We start from the raw sequence: 7,376 nt of genomic DNA, 5'->3' as shown, positions 1-7,376 counted from the left end.
TTAATGCAACCAGTCTCATGGCATTAAACAACTCTACACAACATACTGGACAAGACTCCCATGAAAGCCAGTCTCAAAATAACTTGCACTCTAATGCAAGGAACAGACAAAGCTATAGAAAAGCAGAGCAGCAGCCACCCTTCAAGCTTAAGCATGTTATTAAGGAATATTCCTTTTTTGAAGTTTGTTGATTTTATTTTTATCATATTTTAACACAAACCCTTTTCATGTTATAAATTAAGTAACTGCTGCAGAAGGGTTATGGGGCTTTTTTTTCTTGATGCATTTCCTATAGAGAGATTTTTTAAGTTTCCAGTATAAAAAAAATATTGTGAAAAGCTGTGTTGAATTATATGATACATTGAAATTAAAATGAAATTCCAAATTATCTTGCAGTCAGGGGTTGATGTGGACTGAGTGATAATAAATAAAGGTTAAAAGGACATTGGCAACTCTTTTTTCATGGCTTTCAATTTTTCCCCTCCCTGTTGTTTGTAAAAACCTCTTAGAAGATTAAAAATAATATTTCTTTCCCTATTGATTTTTTTCTTTTCCACATTTGAAAACAGCATTTATTTATTTTCAGTGTTTCTAATGGAACCAGTATTAATGTAGCTTTATTCCTTTCCTGCCTTGCTTGAGCATCAGCACTGCAGAGGGTGTCAGTGCAGTCTGTTAGGGGGAGCTGCAGCTGATCAGCCCTACTGAACATCAAGACCTCTATTAAGGGATGTAAATAAAGGCATAGGCCCACCAGTCAGAAATATTTTGGCCCCACTTTCTTAAACCAGGATTTCTATAGGTCACTTGTTCATAATGTGTCACATTCTTTGCAGCCGGTATAACCATATAATGGAGAAAAAAGGGTTGTTATTATTAGGGTGCAGTAATTCAGCAATACTCCTAGGGAATGATCTGGGGACAGATCTGCTGCTGTGTCCAGCATCTTCTTGGTGCCTCACTGTCTGCCCGACTCCAACCTCAGGCACTGTTCTGTTTGCCACTGCAAGGGGACTGCAAGGTCATGTCCACAGGGACTGATAACAAGAATTTCTGCTCCCTGCTAGGGAATCACCAGCAGGAAATGGCAGAGGAGCAGGGAGACCTGAATGTAGCAGCTGATCACCCGATCATTATAAGCCACCAGTGTGATTTTTTTTCAGGTAACATAAGTTAACTCAATAGTAGGATACTTAACCCTCGCATTTCCACTTCTGACAAAATAGCCATGACATCCTACCTGCCTGCTTGCTCCATTGTTTTCATACTTGATATTCCTATGGCCTCTCATTGCTGGCTGGAACACAATTGCACAGGACTGGCTTGAGACTGAGTTGTTCAACTTAGTCCAGGGAAGGCTTCCAAATACATATTCTCTAGAAGCATCGTCACAATTCTAGGATCTGTACTCTTCAGAGTGGCACTTCCAGACATTACGACTAAAAAAGTGACACTGATATGTGCTACACAGGGTATTTCCAGCTCTGAAAGGGAAATGTTGACATTATTGTACACAGATGAGACCCCCCCATCTAGAATCCTGTATACACCCATGTTCAAGAAAGATGAATTGAAACTGGAACAGGTGCAGTGCAGGGCTACTTTCATGATCAGAAGATGAGAGGACACTGTCCAAATTTGGCTTGTTTTGTGTGGTGATGCAAAGGCTGAGGGGAGAGAGAATCACAGTCTATAAATACATTAGGGGTAAGCACTAAAGAAGGTCTACTGAAGGAAGAAGACACTGTTGGCACAGTAATAAATGGATGTAAGGTAACTAAAAATAAATTTAGGCTGCAAATTAGAAGAAGGTTTCCAGCCCTCAGCTCTAAGTGAAGTTCTGCAACAGGTAGGAGTGGCAAGGGCAGGAAATCAAGCTTGTGTTTAAGATGGATTTTGATAAAAGTATTAATGGAATAACAGGCCACCACTAATGTAACTGCTTGTAGTAGAAGGAGCCTGGAGTCAATAACTCAGAAAGTTCCCTCCAGTTGTAAGTCCTATGTTCTTAAGAATTCTCTGGAGAAAAGACCATATGTCATCACCTCACTTGAAAGCATCCTGCATCTAGAATGAGGATCCAACAGCCTGGCCTAATGGAGCTCATTTGGGAACAGCACAAAGGTATCAGCCATGTATATATTTTTAATTTACTTAAATTAGGTCTGACAATAGAGTTCACTTTCAGCATCCCAAAGATGTGTATCTATAACAGATCTTAAAAAAAAAGATTGTCATGGTATGGAAAACATGGGGGGAAAAGCAAGATAGATTATTTTTCCAATGTCACCTAACACAACTTCCTATTCCTAAAACTTTTGGCTTCCCATCTGATTCCTAGTTCAAACATCCATATATCATCAGAGGCCCTGACTGCCAATGCTTAACTAACCATGACTTCTACAGATTCTGCACCAGCTCTCTGTTGTCACATAATTGTAATATTCTCGTCTCACCTTGAACTATATGAGTTCAAGCTACTAATTATTTGACTAAACCTATTGCTACAAGCTCAGCTGCAAAAGCAAAAGAAAATTAAAAGATCAAAGTGACTTCATTCTAAGTGGTATGGCCAGGAATTGGGTGGTTGGGGCTTGAACCTAAACAGTCACAACTCAGAGGGCCAAGATCAATTAAGGTCAGGATCCAGAAGAAGGGTTCCAGACTAGATCAAAGGGTCAGAGGTTGGCAAGTCAGAAGCAAATGGATCCAGACTGGGGCAGGTGAATTTTTTGTCCCATTGGGAACCACTGCCTACACTAGAACCCAGATCCATCTCTCTTTCAGCATAGTAGCCTTCTCACTGAGCTACACACTGGCATCTGGCCCCTGTTAAATAGGTATATGTCCTGTTAAGTAGCCAGCTGGGTACTATAAGGGCTGCTGCTTATAAATGAGTAGCCTCACTTATGCAGGCAACTGGGGCCAGCTGGAAGCAGTTAGGCCACTAGCAGCCAGGTCCAATCAGGTAACCAAGCCAATTAGGGGCTAACTAGCTGGCCTGCTACCCTGACTCTTGACATGGGTACCTTTAGCTTGAGGGAAAGGGAGCACTTATAAGAATCTTATTTGGTGAATACATTATGTTATGGTCTGATTTTCTTGTCCAGATGTGGTCTGGGGAGATGTAAGCTGCTTAGACCTGGAACAGAACCAAACCCACAAGTTGCACCAAATGAGTCCAGTTAAAAGTTGAATTTCTATTGCACTGAAATTTCAAAAATTCCCACAAAAATTGAAAAAAAAATCATTTTTTAACCAAGGGAAAGCAAATGTATTGCCACACACCCAGAACCATCATAACTTGACTTGAGTGCCAAGGAGGTACGTGAAGCTCTGGGAAATACAGCCTAGGAAATGAATGGCTAAGTAGCAATACTGCAGGGGAGGATTTGGAAGTTACTGTAGACCATAAGCTGAAAATGAGCCAAGAGTGTGCCCTTGTTGCCCAAAAAGGCTTACAGTATACTGAACTGTATTAAGAGGAATGTCACTTGCAAATCAAGGGGATTTATTTTTCTGCTTTTTCAACACTGATGAGGCCTCATCTGAAGTATCGTGTCCAGTTTTGGGCCCTGCAGTTCAAGACAGACATGGACAGATCAGAAAGAGAGGAGAGAGTGAGAAAAATTATGAAAAGCCTGGGAAACATGACTTATGACAAAAGGCTGAAGGAACCAGGGTTCTTTAGTCTGGAAGACTGAGGGTGGATTTTATAACAAAAACCTGAAGGATTAATATAGAGAAGATGGAGATTTGGGCTTTTTTTCCACGACCAAAAGAGAAATGGTCTCAAGTTGCAGCAGAGGAAATTTAGGCTGAAGATTAGGAGGAACTGATGAGGATGGTCAAGCATTGCAACAGGCTGCCTAGAGATGTTGTAAATCTCTGTCCTTGGGAAATTTTGAAGAGAAGGCTGGATGGGCACTTGTCTGAGACAGTTTAGTCAGGGATGATCCTGGCATGAGAGGACATTGTGAAATCCCTCCAAGCCCTGCTTTCCTATAATCCCATGAAAAACATATGGGAGTGCCTCCTCCTGACTGCACCTGGCACAATCCTGAGGAAGTGTAGACATGCCCTTTGTTAACACACTCTTGTGAGTTGCTTTATTTTAGATTTCAGAACAGGGTAAACTAGAGCAGGGGAATAGAAAGAAAATTAAATCAAAATAGTTTCATCCCATCCAAATGGGACATTTCGCATTGTTCTTGTTTACCCTTTGGTCAAAATTGGCACAATCTTTCAAAGCTGCATTTTGCAATGGAAAACTGTTCTTTTAAAAACGTTTTAGTCAGTCACAGGCAGACAAGGTTTTTTGGGTGAATCTGATATCTTTTATTCGACCAACTTAAATAGCTGGAAAACAATTTTTAAGCAAGCTTTTAGGGTCAAAAACCTTTCATCAAGCTAAGGAAGTTGCAGCAGCTGGTGTGTGCTCTTGCTGGATGGAATGAGTAGAGAAGAAGCCAGAGGCTGGGCTGGGCTGCATACAAGACAGACAGTCAGTGAAGATGTAGATTGAGGAGTCAATGGGTGAGAGACAGGCTGGGTTGTGGGGAGAGAAGGGGGATGAATAGTGGAGAAGTACCTGCGAATTCAGCTGTCAGGAGGGTTATAATGTGTCATAAATCCAATATCTATATTTAGTCCATGATTTTTAGTGTCCAGGAGGTTGGTGAAGTGGAGTTCATAGGCTCGTCTCTGGGAAGTTTTTTGTAAGTTCCCTTTGAGGATCAGGACTGAGAGATGGGAGAGAGAGTGGTTTTCTTGTGAGAAATGTGCCCCCTCAGGTCATTGGGTATTCCTGTCTTTGATACACTACTGGTGTGCGTTTATTCTGGTGCGCAGTTGTTGTCTGGTCTCTCCTATGTATTTTCCATCAGGGCATTTGATGCATTGGATGAGGTATATTACATTTCTGGAGGTGCAGCTGTAAGGTCCGGGAATGCTGATGGCTCTGTTGTGGGGTGTAGTGGTTGTGGGGGTGGTGGAGATGTGCTGGCAGGTTTTGCATTTCTCATCATGGCATGGTCTGGATCCATTTGGTGTGTTCTGGGCTTGAGGAAGTTTGCTTCTGGTGATGAGGTTGGCAAGGTTCAGTGCTTGTTTGCAGGCTAGGATGAGTGGCTCTGGGAAGTTCTCTTTAAGAATAGGGTCTCTTTCTAGTATGGGTTGCAGTTATTTGAGGATTTTCTGTACGGGTTCAAGGGAGGGGTGATATGTCATAACCAGCAGTGTGTGATTTGTTGGGAGGTTTCTTCTGTACTGCAGCAGTTCTTCGTGTGGTATCTGGGTGGTTCTTTCAAATGTTCAATCTCTCCCTCTGGAGGAGTGTCCTTGTTGGGTGAAAGCCTTTTTAAGATTGGTGAGGTGGCAATCCCGGGTGTTCTCTTCAGTGCAAATTCGGTGGTATCTGAGGGCTTGGCTGTATATCATGGCTTTTTTGGTGTGTTTAGGGTGATTGCTGGTTCTGTGCAGATATGTATGTTGTTCTGTGGGTTTCTTGTATAACGTGGTCTGTATTTTATCATTCTGGATACTGATCATCGTGTCTAAAAAGGAGATGTTGGTACTGGAGTATTCTAGAGAAAGTCAGATGGAGGGATGGTGATTGTTGAATTTCTGATAAAACTCAATCAGAGATTGAAGGTTTTCAGTCCAAATGGTGAAGATATCATCAATATATCTTAAGTATAACAAGGGTTTGATGGTGCAGTTCTTGAGGAAGTCTTCTTCCAGGTGGCTCATAAAAAAGTTGGCATACTGTGGGGCCATTTTGGTGCCCATAGCTGTTCCCATCATCTGGAGGAAGTGTTCATTATTGAAAGTGAAATTTTTGTGTGTGAGGATGAAGTGTATAAGGTCAGTAATATCTTTGCATCTGAGTTGTATTCTGAGTTGTAATCTTGTTCCTGTAGATATGTAAGGCAGGCTTGAATGCCATACGTGTAGGATGTTGGTATATAGGCTAGTGGTGGCTAGGAGAGCATTCCTGGGAAGGTGGTCTATGTTTTTAAGTTTCTGTAGAAAGTCTGCAGTGTCTTGGACAAAACTTGCTCTGTGGGTGACGAGCGGTTTTAGGACTGATTCAGTGAAAGCTGATATTTCCTCAATTGGGGTCCCATGGTTGGATATAATAGGTCTGCTAGCATTCTCTTGTTTGTAGATTTTAGGGAGCATGTAAAAAGTCCCCATGTTAGGTAGTGGGGAGATCAAGGTCTGTAGTTTTTCTTGTAGTCCTGATGGAAATTATTTGATGGTATTGTTGAGTTTCTTGGTGAAAAGGGGAGTAGCATCTTCTTGTAGTTCTTTGTAATAGGTGGTGTCAGAGAGTTATCTGTTGGCTTCCTTTATGTAGTCGTCACAGTTTAGGATGACTATGGCTCCTCCTTTATCTGATGGTTTTATTACTATTTGGTGGTTCGAGCTTAGAGATTCTATGGCCTTTTTCTCTGGTCAAGAGAGGTTGTTATGGTGGCATGTGTTGCTGATTATTTAATTGTTCATCCTTTCCCTGAAGCACTCAATGCAGTGGTCAAGGTTAGGGTTTTGCTCACTGTGAGGTGTCCAGTCTGACTTTTTGTGGGGGTTTGGGTTGATCTTTTCCTGAGTGTTGTCAGAGGATGAGTTGTTGTTGGGAGTGGATTCAGTTTGGTTGTGGAAATATTCCTCGAGGCAGAGGCGTCAGAAGAATTCTTCTAGTTCTCTACATTGAAGCATTTTATTAGGGTATTTTTCTGGACAGAAATGTAGGCCTTTAGAAAGGACAGATTTTTCAATTTTGGTGTGTGGAGAGATTGATGATATTTGAGGGTTGGTTGCTGTTTTCAGTTTCATCAAGTCTGAGGTTGGAACGTGGTAAGGTGTTGGTGTTGTTCCTCTGATGGTTGTCTTACGGCTGGGGAACTTGTTCTTGGAGTAATTTGTTCCATTTCTTCTTTTTGTGTAAGATGAATGTTGTAGAAAGTTTATCAAAGTCTCTTTGTACCCATTGTATATCATTAAGGAAGAAGATTGGATTTCTGTCTTTTTAAGTTGTTGTACTATGTGATGATTTCCTTCCTGCGTTGGTCTCTTTTGGAGTAGATTAGGTGAAGTAGATGATTTCTAATTTTCTCTGAAGTTCTTCTGCACAGCTGTGAAGCATATTTGGAGTTGTATATAGTAGCAGAGAATTGTAGATGTTTAGTCCTCGGGGAACAAAGTTGTGTTTCTTGCATAGGCTTAGAAAATATATGTCACTGTTGAGTTTGGCTTCTTGCTTTTTCATGTTGTACAGTTTCCATTTCAAATGGTTGAATTCAATATCCTCCATGTTACAGGGGTGTAGGTTGTAGCCATGTTGGTCTTACGGACGTAGGCAGACAAGGTTC

The 7,376-nt window shown here is 41.4% G+C and overlaps 1 pseudogene; it reads right to left on the bottom strand.

The window, feature by feature from the left end:
• Window positions 1-5,225: 5,225 nt before the first annotated feature.
• LOC149862819 (uncharacterized) lies at window positions 5,226-6,510 on the bottom strand (annotated as a pseudogene).
• Window positions 6,511-7,376: the final 866 nt, after the last annotated feature.

This window comes from Crocodylus siamensis, chromosome 6, assembly GCF_052110815.1.
Source record: "Crocodylus siamensis isolate JL-2025a chromosome 6, ASM5211081v1, whole genome shotgun sequence".
NCBI lineage: Eukaryota > Metazoa > Chordata > Crocodylia > Crocodylidae > Crocodylus > Crocodylus siamensis.
The sequence above is the reverse complement of the archived record's forward strand: the minus strand, read 5'-3'. Positions and strand labels throughout refer to the sequence as shown.